The sequence below is a fragment of the Hordeum vulgare genome, chromosome 2H (assembly GCF_904849725.1).
Source record: "Hordeum vulgare subsp. vulgare chromosome 2H, MorexV3_pseudomolecules_assembly, whole genome shotgun sequence".
Taxonomy (NCBI): domain Eukaryota; kingdom Viridiplantae; phylum Streptophyta; class Magnoliopsida; order Poales; family Poaceae; genus Hordeum; species Hordeum vulgare.
This window is the reverse complement of record NC_058519.1, coordinates 592,393,517-592,414,410: the sequence shown is the minus strand read 5'-3', so window position 1 is coordinate 592,414,410 and position 20,894 is coordinate 592,393,517.

The following is a 20,894-nucleotide window of genomic DNA, read 5'->3' as shown; positions in this document are numbered from 1 at the left end:
AGGAACGCACAGCTGGGCTCTAGGCGGGGAGGCAGCAAGGAGAATGGGCCGCACAGGGGGAGGAATCCCACCTGTGGCGCCATACGGATAGAAATTAAAACCCTGGGGGTTTTCCAATTAAAGAAAAAGGCCAGAGAAGAAAAGAAAGCACAGACAAGACTATAAATGCTAAAAATAAAACTAGCACACCCTGGTCATAAGAATTTATGCCCTATTTAATAAAAATAGAAAAAGCATTTTAGGAGCAAGTAAATATTTACAAAACAGAATATGTTGGGCTGTTTTGTGAATATTCGCACCCTCTCAACAAAGTTTCAAAATAGCACAATCACACCTACATATCCACCACAAAATATGCTAAACCTTGGGCATTTTTAAAACAAGGAAGGAGCAAAGATATTTGGGCTTGAGATAAAAGAGAGAGATGGTTTTGAAACCCTAGTTGAAATCCACAAGCTTCCTACTAGAGTTGCACCACACCACACAATTCACAAAACCACATATCACACAAGATATCACATCACCTCATATGATCACAATGCAACAACATAATGACATGGACATGAAATGATATTGCATGCATGCATGCAAAGGAAGAGTAAATAAAGTGACATCACATGAAATCATATGCATAGGATAGCTCTCATATCATTGAAAAGTTGGACCCACATGAAGAAGGTTCCAAAAGGGAAATATACACTCTTGGGGCATTACAAACTCTCCCACACTACAAAAAGATCTCGCCCCGAGATCTACGCCTGAAAGAACTCCGGAAATTCAGAACAGAGGTGATCCTCGCGTTCCCAAGTAGCCTCTTTATCAGAATGGTGTGACCACTGCAGTTTGAGAATTTTGACAGTCTTGTTGCAGGTCTTGCGCTCAGTCACCTCGAGAACCGCAACTGGATGCTCACGATAAGATAGGTCAGGCTGAAGGTCGATGTCTTGAAGATGAACAGTGTGCTCGGGGGTCTTGAAGCACCTTCGGAGCTGAGAGACATGGAACACATCATGCACATTTGCAAAGTTTGACGGGAGGTCAAGCTGGTACGCAAGGTCGCCTCTCTTGCCAACAGCTCTGAACGGACCAACGAAACGAGGTGCAAGCTCGCCTTTGATGCCAAAGCGTTGCATACCCTTCATAGGCGACACCTTAAGATAGACGAAATCATCAAGCTCATAAGACATGTCATGATGCTTGCTATCATAATAGCTCTTCTGACGGGACTGAGCTGCTCTAAGGTTGTCACGAATGACCCGACACATCTCCTCAGCTTCTTCTATCAGGTCATTCCCAAGGATCTGACGCTCGCCGGTCTCGGAACAGTTGAGCAGGGTACGACACTTCCTGCCATAGAGAATTTCAAACGGAGCCTTGCCAGAACTAGCTTGATAACTGTTGTTATACGAGAACTCCGCAAAAGGCAGACAATCCTCCCACTTCATACCAAAAGAGATAACACAGGCTCTCAACATATCCTCAAGAACTTGATTGAGTCGCTCCACATGACCACTAGTCTGAGGATGAAAAGTTGTGCTGAAGCGTATCTTCATGCCCATCGCAGACTGAAAAGAGTCCCAGAACTTGGAAGTGAAGATACTTCCGCGATCCAAAGAAAGCATCATAGGCACGCCGTGCAAAGACACAATCCTGGAAGTGTACAACTCTGCAAGCTGAGCTGCAAAAATGGATTCCTTGACTGGAAGAAAATGAGCCACTTTACTCAACTTGTCGATGACGACGAAGATGGCATCATTACCCTTCTTGGACTTCGGAAACCCGGTGACGAAATCCATCTCAATATGATCGAACTTCCATTCGGGAATGGGCAAAGGATGCAAAAGACCTGCTGGACGTTGATGCTCTGCTTTCACCCTTCGACATACATCACATTCATTTACGAACTAAGCAATCTCACGCTTCATACGTGTCCACCAGAAGGTCTGTTTCAAGTCCTGATACATCTTGGAGCTTCCAGGATGAATAGAGAGCAGAGAGTTATGAGCTTCTTCCATGATTACCTTTCTGAGATCACCTTTCGGAACGACAAGACGATCCTCAAAGAACAACGTGTCTCTGGCATCAACACTGAAGCACTTATACTTGGGAAGACTCTTTGCCACGCCAATCTTGACTTTCTTCACCATTACATCAAGAAGCTGTGCTGCTCGGATCTGATCTTCCAAGGTAGGAGAGATATGAAGGTTTGCAAGAAATCCTTGAGGTACTAGCTGAAGGTTGAGCTTCCTGAAAGACTCACAAAGGCCAGGCTAGAGAGGTTTCAGAATAAGACTGGTGCAGTACGCCTTCCTGCTCAAGGCATCTACCACGACATTAGCTTTGCCTGGCGTGTACTCAACACTCGGATTAAAATCTTGGAGCATTTCAACCCAACGAGTTTGCCGAAGATTCGGTTAGCCTGAGTGAAGATGTACTTGAGACTCTTGTGATTGGTGAATACTTCAACCTTTCGTTCCAACAAGAGGTGTCTCCAAGTCATCAGTGCGTGTACCACAGCTGCTAGCTCAAGATCATGCACAGGATAGTTCTTCTCCGCTGGCTTCAACTACCTGGAGGTATAAGCAACCACTTCCTTCTCTTGCTTCAGAACTGCACCAAGACCCTAGAGAGAAGCGTCACAGAACACCTGGTAAGGCTTGGAATCATCCGGAGGAACCAAGACTAGAGTAGAGGTGAGCTTCTCTTTGAGTGTGTCAAAGGCCAACTGACACTCTGGAGACCAAGCATACTTCACACCTTTCTGAAGAAGACTTGAGAGCGGCTTAGCAATCTTGGAGAAGTTCTCAACGAACCTTCTGCAATAGCTTGCAAGCCCGAGAAAGCTTTGAAGCTACTTCACATTCTGCGGAGGCTCCCATTCAACAATGGCCTGCACCTTGGACGGATCAACTTTGATGCCCTCGGCAGAGATAATGTGCCCAAGATAGACCACTTCTTTCAGCCAGAATTCACACTTGGAAAACTGGGCATACATCATGTACTTTATGAGCTTATCAAGCACCAATCTGAGATGTTCTTCATGTTCTTCCTCAGTTTCAGAAAAGACCAGAATGTCGTCGAGATAGAGCAAGACAAAGTCATTCTTTAACAGAGAGAATATGTAGTTCATCAATCGAAAAAATGTCGGAGGAGCATTTGCCAGACCAATAGACATGACCGTATACTCATACGAGCCAAAACTAGTCCTGAAAGCAGTCTTCGGAATATCTTCTTCGCGAATGCGAATTTGATGATAGCCCATTATGAGATCGATCTTGGAGAAGATCTTAGCACCTTTCAACTGTTCGAACAACTCAGTTATGTTCGGAAGTGGATATTTGTTCCTGATTGTCTTCTTGTTCAATGGACGGTAATCGACACACAGACGTTTCGTGCCATCCTTCTTCTTGACAAACAGAACTCCACAGCCCCACAGTGACGAGCTCGGTCTGATCAAACCCAAACGCTCCTGCTCATCGAGTTGCCTCTTCAGTTCCTTCAACTCTTCTGGACCCAATTTGTACGGCTGTTTGCACACCGACTCGGTACCTCGCTCAAGCTCAATGACAAATTCAGCTTCTCGGCGCGGAGGCATGCTTGGCAGCTCTTCTGGAAACACATCTTCATATTCGTAGACCACTCGGACTTGCGAAATAGGATTAATCTCACCCTTTTCATTCAAAGAGAACAGATGGATTGTATCATCGCACGCCGCGAATATAATCACGTCCCCCTAAGAGTGGGTAAGCTTCACTTCTTTAGCTTCACAATCAATCGAAGCCTTGTTCATGGCCAACCAGTCCATACCAAGGATCAAATCAATGTAGGACTTGCCCAAGACATATGGAGAAGCCAGAAAAGAATAACTACACATCTTGACAGAAACATGTGGAGCACGAGTACTAGCATGCATGAACTTGCCTCGAGAAACTACTGACAATGGACTAGGAAGCTCTTCAACAGGAACATTATGCTTGGATGCAAATGTAATGGAGAGGAACGAATGCGAAGCACCAGAATCAAATAACACCTTAGCAAGAATATCATTGACGAGGAGGTTACCCATGATCACATCGGACGAGTTTTCTGCCTCAGCTGCATTCACCATGTTGACTCGAGTTGATCTGGGGTTGAAGTTGACAAGAGCATTGCTTGGAGGTTTGCCTGGAGGAGGAGGCGGCAGACGGAGCTAAGAAGTGCACTTGTTGGCATAGTGACCTTTCTGCCCACACTTGTGACAAGTAACCTCTGTTGGCTGACGGTACTGTGTCTGAGGAGGCCCTTGCTTCTGATGCTGGAATCTCTGCTGAAAGACTGGGTTGGGTGGGTGGGAAGAACCACGGCCACCAGAATGCTTGAGCTGCTGCGAGTGCTGAGGAGGAGGAGGAGACACCCAAAACTTCTGTTGCTTCTGAACCACCTGAGTAGAGGAAGAGCTGGAATCTCTGAAGCGCTCCTTAGAATTCTCCACCCTGAGCATGGCTGCCTCTGCCCTGAGAGCTAAGTTCTAGAACTTGTCGAACTCCTCAGGATCGTGCAAAGCAAGAGCTAACTGCAAATCTTCTTTCAAGCCACCTCTGAACTGATAAATCTTGCTCTTCTGATCAGGGATATCCTGCAAGGCGTATCGGGCTAGCTCGTGGAACTCAACGTTGTACTTGTACACGGAGTTACCACCCTGCTTCAAGCGCCTGAACTTCTCACGCATATCCTCCACGAAGCTGGAAGGAATGTAGTGGGACCTGAAGTCACGGCAGAACTCATCCCAAGTGATCACTCTAGCGCCTCTGGAATCTTTCAACTGTTGCCACCAGATAGATGCTTGCCACTTCAGATAGAAAGTTGCAAATTTGATGAAATCCTCAGGGCGAACATTGTTGCACCCAAAATGCTTGTTCATGTCATGGATCCAATCCTCAGCATGAAACGGCTGGTCAGAGGAAGTGAAAGTCTTCGGTTGATTTGACAGGAACTGACTCAGATTAGCAAACTGATTGCCATCATGCTGGAAATTGCCTTGCTGCTGATTAGCCCTCTCTTGCAACAACTGTAGCAGCATGTGAGTGTTTGCATTTGTAGCAGCCATCACCGCTTGCCAAGCCTCTGCAGGAGGAGGTGGCGGCGGAGGAGGATTCTCCTGAGGGGGAGGTGGTGGAGGCATATCCTCACGCCCTGGATTCTGACGAGTTGGTGGAGCCATCCTGAAGACGGACAACACATTAGCCCATAGAATAAATTGAAGATATAGCTGAATCAAAATGACAGGAATATCTGAACACGAATATAGCAATTGCGCTCGAACAAAATAGTAAGAATGCTTCCTCAAAGTGACGATCGACAAAATTCTGATTAAGACCACTTGCATACAAGTATGAGCTATAACTGCTTGGAACAAACCTATGATCGAGATTTCATCTGATATCTTCGTGGATAAGATCGCACGGGCTCGAATTTATAGTAGCCATCATGTGCAAGGTTGTGCACATGACTTACGAAGTATCTCCGAGTCGTAGCGAGCTACAAGGACTCTTTAAGACACAACGAGAACCACTGTAAGACGACCGTGAACAAACATACCCACTGAACATCGAACCCCAACCTCACACCATGCATCTGTAGGAAGATTGTCCTATAAGTTACTACTTCATATCCCACCTATGAATTCCCGAAATATCTGGTCATGCAATCTGGTACACGGATACAAGGAGTAATATCACACAACTCCGATACTAACCCGTCACCTGTATCACATCCGTCAACACACAACCAGAATCTCGGACCTTCATCTCACTACTAGGAAAAGGGCTATAGATGATATAGACACTAATGGCGCACCAGACAAGTAGTGCACCACTACTATATAGCAGTGGCGCACCATATGCAGGTGTGCCATTAGTGTGATGGACACTAATGGCGCACCACACACTTGGTGCGCCACTACTATAATTTTTTTTTGCAAAAGTACTAATGGCGCACCGGGGCAGAGTGCGGCATTACTAGTTTAACTAGTAATGGCGCACCACTCACCCAGTGCGCCACTACTATAATTTTTTTTTGCAAAACTACTAATGGTGCACCACCAGCTGGTGCGCCATTAGTAACCAGGGTTACTAATGGCGCATTTGTAGGTGGTGCGCCACTACTATAATTTTTTTTGCAAAACTACTAATGGCGCACCACCAGCTGGTGCGCCACACTAGTAGCTGGTGCGTCATTAGTAGTTTTGCAAAAAAAAAAGGATGGAGGAGCAGAGTAGATGTGCCTCACGTGACACGAGTCGTCGTAACCCACCCACCCACCCACCATCCACACCAATCCCCTCCCTCCACTCCTATCCCCCCTCCCTCCCAACCACAGGCGACGGCGGCGGCGCGCCAAAGCCAGCGATCCCCCACTCCACCGCCGCCGCCGAACCCCGCACCCTCCCCGACCCGCTCCACCGCCGCCGCCGACCCCCCGCACCCTCCCCTGCTCCACCGCCGCCGACGACCCCCCGCACCCTCCCCCGCTCCACCGCCGCTGACGACCCCCCGCACCCTCCCCGGCCTACTCCACCGCCGCCGATGACCCCCCGCACCCTCCCCGACCCACTCCACCACCGCCACCGACCCCCCGCACCCTCCCCCGCTCCACTACTGCCGACGACCCCTCGCACCCTCCCCAGCTCCACCACCGCCGACGAACCCCCGCACCCTCCCCTGCTCCACCGCCGCCGACGACCCCCCGCACCCTCCCCGGCCCGCTCCACCGCCGTCGACGACCCCCCGCACCCTCCCCCGCTCCACTGCCGCCGACGACCCCCCGCACCCTCCCCGGCCCGCTCCACCGTCGTCGACGACCCCCCGCACCCTCCCCCGCTCCACCGCCGCCGACGACCCCCCGCACCCTCCCCCGCTCCACCGCCGCCGCCAACCCCCAGCACCCTCCCCCGCTCCACCGCCGCCGACGACCCCCGCACCCTCCCCTGTCTCCTCGCTCGGTTTCCCCGAACGGAATCGACCGAGCGCACCACCCACCCCCTCCCTCCCCCCGAGCGCCATTGCTATCCAAAAAAATATATTATTAATGGCGCACCTCTCTGGGGTGCGCCATTGCTATCCAAGAAAATATTACTAATGGCGCATCTCTCTGGGATGCACCATTGCTATATAAAAAAAGATTACTAATGGCGCACTGCATGGGGATGCGCCATTGCTATAAAAAAATTCTAATAGCACACCGCTCGGGGGTGCGCCATTGCTATCCAGCCCTAGGCCCCAGACCCCATCGCCAACCCGCTCCTCCGCATCCTCCACCCGCACGCCGACGCCGCGCCCACCAAGGCCCAGCGCATAGGCCTCCACCCCCCGCCCCCAAACCCTAGCCCCATCCCCAACCCCATTCCCATGGAGGTCGAGGTCAAGCTCCGCCTCCCCGACGCGGCCGCGCACCGCCGCCTCTCTGCCTACCTCGCGCCCCGCCTCCTCCGCATTGACACCCAGCGCAACGCCTTCTTCGACGCCCCGGCCCGGCCCCTCGCCGTCGCCACCGCCGCGCTCCGCGTCCGCCTCTAGGCCCCGATGACCGCGCCCCCTCCCGCGTCGTCCTCGCGCTCAAGGGACGCGCGCACATCGACGCCGGTGTCAGCCGCGTCGAGGAGGTCGAGGAACCACTCGACCCCGAGGCCGAGAGGCTGCGCCTAGACGTCGACTCGCAGGCCAGGCACTACCGTGAGGCTGAGGACAAGCTCGGACACGGCAGCCGCTGCCGCCATCGAGCACCTCGAGCGGAATCCTATGCTATTGGATCCAGATGAGATCTCATGTTCTAGATCAACCTTGCACAGATCGGCACCGCCCTTGCCGGCCTGCAGCTCATCACACCGAAGACAAGCTAACAGGTATGATGAAGCTTCCTCCTTCCCGATTAACCACTTCATGTTTTCAGTCATTTGTGATTTGTATGGTGATATGGACAGAATCCATATTCGTTTCTGGAGATGATCCTTTATCTCTGACTACAAGGGGTTTTATAGTTATTCAATCGAGCTGCAGAGGTTCGGTGAGTAAATTTTTCCCGTTTGATGTGTGACATCCGTAACTAGCTACTAGATATGTATTACAAGATGTTATTAATATGTTGAAGTTTTTTAAATTTCAATATTATGTCCATTAGTTGGGTCACTTCTGTCGATCCTTCTTATGGTAATATACTTGTGCTTTTTTGTGTAGGATTATTTGGCGTAGCAAGAATCATAGAGTTCCAGGTCAAATCAAACGATGGACAGGGAAATAGCTGCCTTATGAGCCAACATTCAATACTAAAATAAGGATTTTTGAGAGATCAGATGAGATAGTAACAGAACTGGATGGCTAAGTATATCTCGCAAGTTTCAGAAATCTCTGCCGAAGAAATTGGATACTTCTCTATTGTCGTTTCTGGAAGGCCACTTGTCAGGGTTAGGGGGTAATGATTTTTTCTATTCTTTGTTAGCTATATGACATATTGTTTTTGCACATGAATTTTTTATGCAGTATGCATTGCTGCGTCTGAAGTGTCCTGTTTTTAATTTATGAAAAGGAAACTCCATGAAGCGACGTACAACAAGACCCTGGATCTATGTGACCATAAGTTAACAAAGGAAGTGTTTCAATCGAAGGTATGTGGACTTTAGGAGGAAATTCGCAGTACAGCCTAGAGCAAAAATACAAAGGATTTCCATGGGTTTTTCACTCAAAATGTTGCTTGTTTTCCGTATATTAGTTTTTGGATATTTCTTTGTCGTGTTTCATTTTACATTTGATTATGAGGTGATAGTTATACCTTGTATGGGATCCATCATACCTATTGTTGTGTCTTCACAATATTTTTGTCAAAATCTACATTTTTAGTATATGAAGTCACATAGCCAATAGCAGTTGGGTCATTCAGGTTTTCCCTTTTTTTCTTGTACTATATGAAGTGTGTATATTTTTAAATTGTTAGACTGATGTTGCTAACAGTGCCGCCATATATGTCCTTGCCGCCGCCGCCGCCATCTTCACCTCTTGGTGTAGCTCAAACACTCAATATCGTGGTCGCGCAAGACATGCCCCACAACGCCGTGTGCATCGCTCTGAAGCTGGCGGAGGATGGGGACGAGGTGGGTGTGTAGATGCAGGTCGTCTCCGCATGTGTGCTGGTAAACCATAATCTCTCCTTCTATCTCTTTATCACATGGGAATACCAGGTAGTGTCGATATGGGTACTGCCAGCATGAGCGCACGCAAGAAAATGTGCTTATCTTTTCTTTTCTTTTGAGTTTGGAAACTGGCTAGCAGTTTCAGTTTGTAGCGCAAAAAGGCTGATGCCCTACTAAAACTGTCATTCTCTTTAGGTTTTGGTAACAGCTTGAAGGTGAAGATTAAAATCTTCAAAATAGTAGCGCTACTTTGTAATACTACTATAAATATGCTCAGTTGTCTTGATGTATGATTGGATTGGAGTGACACAATTTCTCAAAACTGGCATGATGCTCCGAGAACAATGCTTCCTATTTACAAGGAGCTTTTATGAGCTGACCTAACGATATGGGTCTTCAGGTTAGATACAGTAATCTACATTTACTTTTCTTTTCTACTGCTGGGTAATCTTCTTATGCCATCATTTTCTCAATATTTTTATGGTGCAGGTATCTGGGCCCGAGCTGATGGAGACAAGATATGTTGTTGCTTCTGCTTTCGATTGTAAGTCAATCCTTTGATGAGTGTGCTTTTTTTTTGCTCTCTTGATACTACATCTGATTCACATATTTAATCTATCCTTGTTTGAGAAATTGTGCATGTATGTGCTTCATTGCTCCAGGAAAAACCGGGTGAATCTTTTCAGGACAATAGGCGCTGATTTTATTTCATTGTAATGGCCGTTCCCAACACACGTACTATGGTCTCGTGCAACTTCTATTTCGCTCCCCACTGGAGACCACCACCCAGATCCATCTCTTCTCAACCATGTTGATGCTCAGGGGAGTTGCTTACATGCGTTCTTGTTGTCGATCCATGACGGCATGGCCTCCCTGTGCCCTCCGTTGAACAGGGGAACGACCCGTGTTCTAGCTGTTTGCTTGGGTTTTTAGCTGAGGGAGAAGGGGACGACCGCTGTCGCTCCTTCTCTCGAGCCTTGGTCGCGATGAATCTGTGGGAGGAGAGGGGCACGCGCGTGATGGATCTGCTCCTAGCACCTCAAGCCGCACATCTTTGAGGTGATCGCTTCATCCACATTCAATATCGGTTCTAGTGTTTACTCCTTTTGTGGGTCGATGGATGCATGATACCCTGATCATAGTAGGTTGTTGTGGTGTATTATTGCAAATATGACCAGTGCTTTTATCCATTCTGTAAAAAAAATGAATGTCGGTAACTATTTTGAACATCACTTCTGTAAGGAGAGAAGAGTGCATACATTGTATTGTATTTCACCTTTAACACTCGACACTTGTCTTTTAAGATTCTATACCTGAATTATAGTGCCTTTAGGAAAGTAGCCAGTCCTGCCGAAGAAAACATACCAACCCACTATAAAACCAAGATATTTTACTTCAATGCCACCACTACTATGTTGTGTTTTTTGCACTGTTTTCTGATTTCCCACATGATTTTTCTAGTGGTAAGTCCTGCTGATTAAAGCATACCAACTCACAATAAAACCAAAGTTATTTTACTTACGTACCCACCACTACTATGCTGTGTTGTTTTCACTGTTTCCTCACATGATTCTGTTGGCCATTATGTGTGCTCACATTATTAATGTGACACAAAGCTGCAACAGCTCGGTAGTTATGGCACAAAGCTTCTGCTCTTCACCATTACATTCAGTCAACACATACTCATGGCTTGCACTGATGGGAATAACTCCATTCCCTGTCCTGTCTTGAACGCGAGTTGGAGCATAAGATGCATATATATTTGATGGTTTTAAAAACTAAATGTAACTTGCTGCAGGGCTACAATAGTTTTGTAGTACACTAGGAATGACCCAAGCTATAGCTTTGTGTGAGGAGGGGGTTGGGGGTGGGGGTTTGATTTTGAGCCTAGTTACCCCTAAGCAGCCTGTAGCCAGTAATGGTAGTGGCAATTACAACTATTCCACAACTCTAACACTTGGGTTTGGTCCAAGCTTTTTCAAAAGTAATCAGGTTCAGCCGGAGCTCATCGTGAGCCATTCAACTCCTATCAGCACATTTCACAGGAGCCATTCAACTTCTCGAAGACTGGTGTCAAGAGTCCAGTTGCATATCTTCTATGACATGATCTTGGGAAATAGACAAGGTTTAGCGAAATGGTGCGACGTGGTTACCTACTGGCAAGGAGCAGGTCGGCTCTCTGATTGGGCCCGACGTACTTGTACAAGGTGAGGGCGTCACACACGACATCTAGAAACTCCTCCCTGGAAACAACAGTAGTGGTCTGGGTCTTGTATAGCTTGACCGGTATGTTGGTCATGTTCTCTGCCTCCAGGAGCTCGGCAACCTTCATGCCATCTTCCTGTGTGGTGGATCCATCCAGCTTCGAAATTGGCTTCATAATCATTCAGTAGTACTAGTTGGCACCACCACTAAATTGGGGCACTGCTACTAGTTGGCACCACCACTAAATTGGGGCACTGCACTCAGGAGAACATATTTTAGAAAAGTGGCTGTAGGATGTGTAAGAAGCAAACAGAGAGTGTAAGAATTGTGATTTATTTCAAACAAGGCGGGTAGTATTATACCGGGGAACACAAATTAACCAGCTTGATTCGGATGTAAGAATTAATGATGTAGAACACGGTTCTTTCCTCTCCTTTATCCTGATGTAGAACACGATTCTACCCGTCGTTTCAGGCATTGATTTTGTCCAATACAACCCAATGATCATTTATTTTTCTATTGATCTGAAGTTGATACTGTAAAAAATATCAAAATATTTCGGTGTTCAATAGTTATCCAAATTTCAGAATTTTGACTGTATGCATTTCAGGATGGACTTGTCATTTACTTAGGAATAATAAGTAAGTCAATGCTCCGTTGGCTCTGCTATTTCTAATGTTGCTTCCATAATAGGCATTGATGCATGCGAAGTGAAGGTTCCACAAGCTAATTGTGATACGCGCGCTATCTAGCGGGAGAGAGGAGGGAGCGTTGGAGGAACTGGATGAAGACCAGTTTCATCGCGATTATGCTCATCGTGATGACAACAGCTCTCTTCTATGTGATGGTAGTTTAGATGATCGATATCGACTTGTAATGTGAAGACAAACTCGCTACTTGCGGTCTCGATACTTCTATTGTTCTAACTTTGTTCGGTATTTTAAATTCGGAGACTAATATGATGAATCGTATTCGGAGACTAATCTTCTATTGTATTTGATAAATCTGTTGTTTATATGTTGTGCTTTCTATTTCTATGCAATAATATGTTTTGTAACCTGTGCAAATATCAGAAAAAAAATACCTAGTATTCATACTAGTGGCGCACCATTCAGCACTTTAGTGGCGCACTGCAAAAAGCACACTAGTGGCGCATCGTCAACTAGTGCGCCATTAGTAAGCCACAGCACATGGGTAAATATGGCCCCTAGGAGACATACTAATGGCGCACCATGAGCTATACTAATGGCGCACTGCCTGGTGCGCCATTATTATACCAGATACTAATGGCGCACCGTGAGCTATACTAATGGCGCACTACCTGGTGCACCATTAGTATACCAGATACTAATGGCGCACCATGAGCTATACTAATGGCGCACTGCCTGGTGCACCATTAGTATACCAGATACAAATGGCGCACCATGAGCTATACTAATGGCGCACTGCCTGGTGCGCCATTAGTATACCAGATACTAATGGCGCACCTGTGGTGCACCATTAGTAAAAAATTCTAATGGCGTGATGCTAGTGGCGCATATGTAGTGCGCCATTAGTAGCCAAAACAGGTGCGCCACTAGCAGGCCTTTTCCTAGTAGTGTCTACAACAGACCCTCGTGATCACAACGATACAAAGTATGGCAGTACTCCCGAACAATCTATACCAGTACTGGGGACATCAGGGTTATCTCACCACTACTAGTATTGAAGCAATAACGAACATCTTTCGTTCTTAGATACTCAGAAATCTGAATGATGGCGATGTGCACAAGAATCCCCTGGAGCTCAACTCCCCGGAAGATATCAAGGCAGACAGGAGGCACCAAGACAGAACTCCGTCACATCGAAATCATATAGATTTCACAAATACCCGCATGATCGTAAAAAAAATTGAGCTAGAAGAGGAGTACAATTTAGATTTCCTAAGACGGGAACCATACCAGAGCATGGAAGAGGAGAAAAACGAATCCTACTCTCCGATATAACTAAGACTCAAAACATTTTACTAGACTCGACTCGGCCAAGTACGATCACACAAAGGCTCCTATGGTCGTAAGGCTCTGATTACCAACTTGTAACGACTAAGATGCGGTCCTTTCCGATTTGGGAATGAGGCCTGCTGCTAGCAGTCCCCGGCAACGGCACTAGAGAAATGCTGTTGACGTGTCCCTGACTTGATGCCTCCGCGGCAACAGAGCCAGAACTGCTCCCAGTTGCTCAACAATTAGCAATTCTCTTGCAATGGCCCACCAGCGCGTGAGTTCGCGGCAGTTTTCGAGGGTAGAGTATTCAACCCAAATTTGTTGGTTCGCCCGTCAGGAAGTGAAAGGATACTCTCAAGTATTAGCAGCTGAATGCGTCAGATTCAATCACACCTGAAAGATTAGTATCTGCAAGCAAAGTAGCAGCAGCAAAGTAGTATGATAACAACGATGTCAGAAACGATCTGTTGACGGCAGACTATTCCTAACGGTCGTATCAATGGCGCCAAAAGTTGACCGTGGACGGAAAATATTCTTTCCCGTCAACGGCACGAGAAAAAGTATTGTAGCAGGTAGTAGCAGTGTAACGAGTATCAGCAGTGGCAAGGAACAACAGTAGTTAGAGTAGTAGCAAGTAGCAAAAGTAGCAAGTAGCAAAAGTAGCAAGTAGCAGCAGCAGCAAGTAACAATAGCAGCAACAATAGTAACAGCAGTAGCAGCAGAGCAAGTAACAACAGTAGTAGGACAAACTCGTAGGCAATGGGTCGGTGATTCGTTTGGATGATATTCATCATGCAACATTTATAACACGGAGAGATATGTGGCTAGCTCCTGTTCGTCAATGTGATGTAGGCATGCATTCCGTGTGTCGTCATACGTGCTTAGGGAAAAGAACTTGCATGCCATCTATTGTCCATCCCTCCCGTGGCAGCGGGGTCCAAAAGGATACTACGGGATATTAAGGTTCTCCTTTTAATAAAGAACCGGAACAACGCATTAGCACTTGGTGAACACATGAACTCCTCAAACTATGGTAATCACCGGGAGTGGTTCCGGTTATTGTCTCTCCGGGTTTGCCGGGTCATAACACATAGTAGGTAACTACAACTTGCAAGATCGGATCTAAAACACCCATATATTGGTGAGAACATAATAATTTCAGATCTGGAATCATGGCACTTGGGCCCTAGTGACAAGCATTAAGCATGGCAAAGTAGTAGCAACATCAATCTCAGAATATAGTGGATACTAGGGATCAATCCCCGTCAAAACTAACTCGATTACATAATAGATCTCATCCTAGTCATCATTGCCCAGCGAGCCTACGAATAGATTACTCACGAACGATGAAGAGCTTCATGGAATTGGAGAGGGAAGAAGGTTGATGATGACGATGGCGACGATCTCCTTGATCCGGAGCCCAAAACAGACTCCAGATCTGCCCTCCATATGAAGAACAGGATGTGGCGGCGCCTCCGTATCGCAAACGCGATGAAATCTTCTCTCTTAATTTTTTTCTGGCCGAAAGTGAATTTATAGAGCTGAGTTTGGGGGCGGCAGAGCCACGTGGGCCTCACAAGCTTGGCTGTCGCAACTAGGGGGTCGCCGCGGCAAGAGGGCTTGTGGCCCACTAGCCCATCCCCTCCGGTGGATCTTTGTGCAGGTATTTTTCATATTTTCCAGAAATATACTCCGTAAATTTTCAGGACGTTCTGAGAACTTTCATTTCTGCACAAAAACAACACCATGGCAATTCCGATGAAAACAGCGTCAGTCCACGTTAGTTCCATTCAATTCATGCAAATTAGAGTCCAAAACAAGGGCAAAAGAGTTAGGAAAAGTAGATACGATGGAGACGTATCAACTCCCCCAAGCTTAAAACCTTGCTTGTCCTCAAGCAACTCAGTTGACAAACTGAAAGAGAAAGAAAAACTTTGACAAACTCTGTTTGATCTTGTTGCAACTATGTCTAACTCGTAACCAGAATTTCAGCAAGATCACAAGTTAACCACATAAGCAAGTGACACAAAGGTCTCAAGGTAAACTAATATCAATGGCATAATCAGCTAGCGAGCAAATAATAATGAGTTTCAGATACCAACAATTCAATCAAAACAATCATGAAGCAAAATGAATAGGTGGTATCTCGCTAACTCTTTCTGAGACCGCAAAACATAAATGCAGAGCACTTTCAAAGATCAAGGGCTGACTAAACATTGTAATTCATAGCAACAAAGATCCAGTCATAGTCATACTCAATATCAATCAAAAGCAAAGCATAAAAATGATAGATGTGCTCTCTAATTGGTGATTATATAAGAAGAGGATGACTCAATAGGAAAATAAATAGACAGGCCCTTCGTAGAGGGAAGCCTTGATTTGCAGAGGTGCCAGAGCTCAAGCTTTTAAAACAGAGATAATAATTTTGGGTGGCATGCTTTCATTGTCAATGCAATGACCAAGAGTTCTCAATATCTTCCATGTTATTCATGCTATAGGCGGTTCCCAAACAGAAAAGTAAAGTTTTAACTCCCCCACCACTAGTCAATCACACTCCATGTCTAGCCGAATCCTCGGGTACCGTCCATACTAACATCAATCCGAGGGGAGTCTGCTTTTACAATTATGTTTTCGATTTAATCGCGGAACTGGGCATTCCAATTACCGGCCCCTTTCTCGTGAATGACAGTGAATAAACACACCTCGAGGATAACACGCCTAACATGGAAGATACCAATAGCCCCCTGTCACCACATGAGCGGTTCGGGCATGCAAAATAGAATAATTCTTGAAGGTTTAGAGAATGGCACATGCAAATTTACTTGGAATGGCAGGTAGATACCGCAAATAGGTAGGTATGGTGGACTCTCATGGAAAAAACTTTTGGGTTTATGGAAGTGGATGCACAAGCAGTATTCCGCTTAGTACAAGTGAAGGCTAGCAAAAGACTGGGAAGCGACCAACTAGAGAGCGACAACAGTCATCAGGATGCAATGAGTTTGACTAACATGGAGTGCAAGCATGAACAGGATATAAATCACCATGAACACGAACATCATAGAGGCTATGTTGATTTTGTTTCAACTATATGCATGAACATGCGCCAGGTCAAGCCACTTGAATCATTCAAAGGAGAATACCATCCTATCATACTACATCATAGTCATCTCAAAATCTATGTTGGCATTCAAGACAAACCATTATAAGCTCCTAGCTAATTAAGCATGGCATCAGAAACTATGATCTCCAAGTTGTCATTGCAAACATGGTTCTCTCACAACAAAGCTGAATCTGGGCTGACAAGCTAGTCATATTTACAAAAACAAAATAGATAGAGTTCATACCAGCTTTTACAGTCTCAGTCACTTCATCATATATCATCGTTATTTCCTTTCACTTGCACCATCAAATGATGTGAACAATAGTAAGAGTGCTCGTGCATTGGACTAAGCTGAATCTGCAGGCAAACACAAAGGAGAAGACAAAGTAATATGGCTCTTTGAAAGCTAAACAGGTATGCAAGCAATATCTTCTACCTTGACATTGTAACCAATATCTTCTACCTTGACCCAAAGAAAAAGAAAACTATTTACATGGGAAAGCTCCCAACAAGAAAAAAGAAGAAAGTAAAATCTTTTTGGGTTTTCTCAAAAGGACACAAAACATGAAAACAAGAAAACGAAAATAAACTAGCATGGATAATACAGTGGCAAAGTGTGAACACCGACGAACAAAGTGAAAGCATAAGCATGAATGTAAGGTCGGTGAGAACACGTACTCCCGCAAGCTTAGGCTTTTGGCCTAGCTTGGTCTACTCCCAAGGTGGGAAATAACCAGCTCCGGGATACTCCGGAGCGGACTGTGGATGCCACTGTTTTGTGAGCTCCTCTGGCTCCCACTGATAAACTAGCGTCTGGTACTCGACTGGCGGCTCGGGCACGGGCACCTGTGGTTGGGCTAAGCCCCAATATGCGTAGATGTCCGAAGGCATAATAGTGTACCTGCCTGCATGAAGATCGAACAAAGAAGGAGCAGGCAAAGTAATGGTCTCTCGAGTACCCTCACTAAATACCAGGTTATAAATCATCCGTCTACTAGCATCTCTATCCAGAAAATCATGGCGAACCATGCTGTCATAATCCAGATATTTTTCAGGAAGAAGCATCTCTTCTTCCTCGCGAAGTCTAATAGGTATCTCAAAGTGTCTAGCAGGACGAGTAGCATAGATACCTTCATAGACGACACCTTTGGAACGGTTTGTGTTCAACCGCTGAGCTACTATAGCACCTAGGCTATAAGTCTTAGTGCTATAAAGGCCTTCGTGCAAAACTGCAAGGTCTCGAGAGCTAAGTGATCTAGCCTCCCCACGACCAATCAAACATTTTCCCACAAATAATGAGAAGTACCAAAGCACAGGAAAATGTATGCTAGCAATTCTAGCGCGAGACACTCCTCTCTCCTCTCCAACAGCAATAGTATCTATGAAAGCTCCCAAGTCCCGTGGACGAGGATCATGAATATCCCCAACATAAGGTAATTTGCATGCATTGCAAAAATCATGTAGTGTCATGCACTGGGGGATATCGTATAACATGAACTCAACCATAGGAGGATTCTTCCTTGGATAAAAGTTGAAGCTTTGAACGAAAATATTGGTGAGGAGAAGGTATTGTGAGCACTTATCTTCAACGAACGCGGTAAGGCCTGCGTTCTCCACCAAGTAATAAAAGTCTTCATAAATCCCGGCGGCGCGCAAAAATTCATCACTTGGCCACTCGCACGCTCGAACTTCCGTGACTCGAGGAACCACATACTTGGGGAGGTTCTTCTCATCCTCCTTGGGGTTACGGCTTGGAGAGCCTCTCAAGAACCTCCTCATCTTTTTTCCTTTTCTAGATCTGTAAAATTCTGAAATTTTTAGAGACTTCGAAAGAAAAGTGAATAAAGATTAACCCAACTCGTAGCAACTACTCCTACTAGTGCCTAGAGACCGTATTACGTGCTAAAACTACTTGGGACCAGCTAAAATCAACATTTCAAGCTCAAGAACAGGGTCACCAACGTAGCAAGAATACGCGAAGGATAAAACACTAGAGAAAAAACTAATTGGACCAATGGAGGAGTCACTTACCAAGGAGTAATTTCCCCAAAACGGTTCGGAGAATGGTGCTTTGAGCAAGGAGATCAAAAATCACAGCCAAATGAGCAAGAACACGGGTTTGAGCTGCGAAACGATTTTTTCTAGAGGTAGAGGAAGAGGATGGGAGCTGAAATGAGTGGAGGGGGTCCATGTGGGCCCCACAAGCTTGCTTGCCGCGGCTAGATGGATGGACGCGGTGACAGGGCTTGTGGCCCACTGGTGTGGCCCCGAGGACAGCTCTCAGTCCCAGTATTTTTCAAATATTCCGGAAGAAATCATACTAGATTTTCAGGACCATCGGAGAACTTTTATTTTCGGGGTTTTTTTTTCTCCGGGACGCTAAAACAGAAAACAGGCAAAACTAAACCTATCATTTTTGTTCTAAACAACAGAAAGTGAAAGCTTAAAACAGAGGTATGTGACTCTTTGATTCATCCATTTCATGGTCATCAAAAGAAATCCGTCAATGGGGTTGATCAAATCCTTATGACAAAACTTTCTCGAATCGCAAAAGAGAACGGAGAAATTTTTTCGAATAGCCACTAAGTCACCTCAATGGGGATATGAATCTCCCCAACAAGCAAATCATACTTCATCTTGACACGAGGAATAGGGTATTCAAAGCTCCCAATAAGAATCTATGAAGTTTTTTTGATAGCATCGATGCAATGTACTTGATATCGTTTCTTCGGAAAGTGCATGGTATGCTCATTACCATTGACATGGAAAGTGACATTGCCTTTGTTGCAATATAAAACAGCCCCTGCAGTGTTTAAAAAGGGTCTTCCATGGATGACAGCCATGGCATCATCCTCGGGAAAATCCAAGATAACAAAGTCTGTTAAGATAGTGGTGTTAGCAACCACAACAGGCACATCCTCGCAAATACCGACAGGGAAAGCAGTTGATTTGTCGGCCATTTGCAGAGAGATTTCACTGGGTGTCAACTTATCCAGTTCAAGTCTACGATAAAGAGAGAGAGGCATAACACTAACTCCGGCTCCAAGGTCACATAAGGCAGTTCTTACGTAGTTTCCTTTAATGGAGCAAGGTATAGTGGGCACTCCGGGATCACCAAGTTTCTTAGGAGTTGCACCTTTGAAAGTGTAATTGGCAAGCATGGTGGAGATCTCAAGATCTGGTATCTTCCGTTTATTGGTCACGATATCCTTCATGTACTTGGCATATGGAGACATTTTGAGTATATCAACTAACCGCATCTGCAGAAAGACGGGTCTTATCATTTCAATAAAGCGCTCAAAATCCTCATCATCCTTTTTCTTGGATGGCTTAGGAGGAAAGGGCATAGGTCTCTGAACCCATGGCTCCCGTTCTTTACCATGCTTCCTAGCAGTGAAGTCATTCTTATCGTATCTCTTAGGTTGTGGATTATCAGGATTAACCATAGGTTCAATCTCCACATCCTTATCATTGCTAGGTTGAGCATCATTATGAACATCGCTGACCATATTGTCACTAGGTTCATTTTCATCACGAGATTGTGTTTCTGCATCAGACGCGGAAATATCATTTGGTTCTTCAGGTGTGATAGTATTTGGTGAACTAACATGCAGGTTTCTATCATCCTTCTTCTTCTCCTTAGTATGACTGGGTGTATCAGCATTAATTCCTTGAGAATCTTGATCAATTCTATTAGGATGACCTTCAGGATACAAAGGTTCCTGAGTCATTTTGCCTCCTCTAATAATGACTTTGAGAGAGTTGTCATTTAATTCATTGAGCAAGTCATTCTGAGCTTTAAGTACTTGTTCTACCTGAGTAGTAATCATAGAGGCATGTTTACTCAGAAGCTTTAGAACATTGACATTTCTGTCTACACAAGCACTTAAATGACTAAGCATACGAGTACTTTGTTCCAAGTGTCTGCTAACATAGTCATTGAAACTCTGTTGTTTGGCAACAAAGTTGTCAAATTCATCAAAGCATAGGCTAGAAATTTTATCAAAAGTAATATCACTCTCATCAAACCTACGCAGAGAATTTACTTCCACTACCTATATCGGGTTATCGAGACCATGGATCTCTTCGTTAGATGGTCGATTTTTGACATCTTCAGATCTAATGCCTTTCTCTTGCATATATTTCTTGGCTTCTTGCATATCTTCGGGACTGAGGAATAGAATACCTTTTTTCTTTGGAGTTGTCTTAGGAGCTGGTTCGGGAATAGTCCAAGCATTATCGTTGATCAAGATGTTATTCATAGAGTCTCAGCTTGTTCTACAGTTCGTTCCCTAAAAACACAACCGGCGCAACTATCTAGGTGGTCTCTAGAAGAATCGGTAATTCCGTTATAGAAGATATCAAGTATCTCCTTCTTCTTAAGAGGGTGATCAGGAAAAGCATTCTGTAGCTGGATGAGCCTCCCCCAAGCTTGTGGGAGACTCTC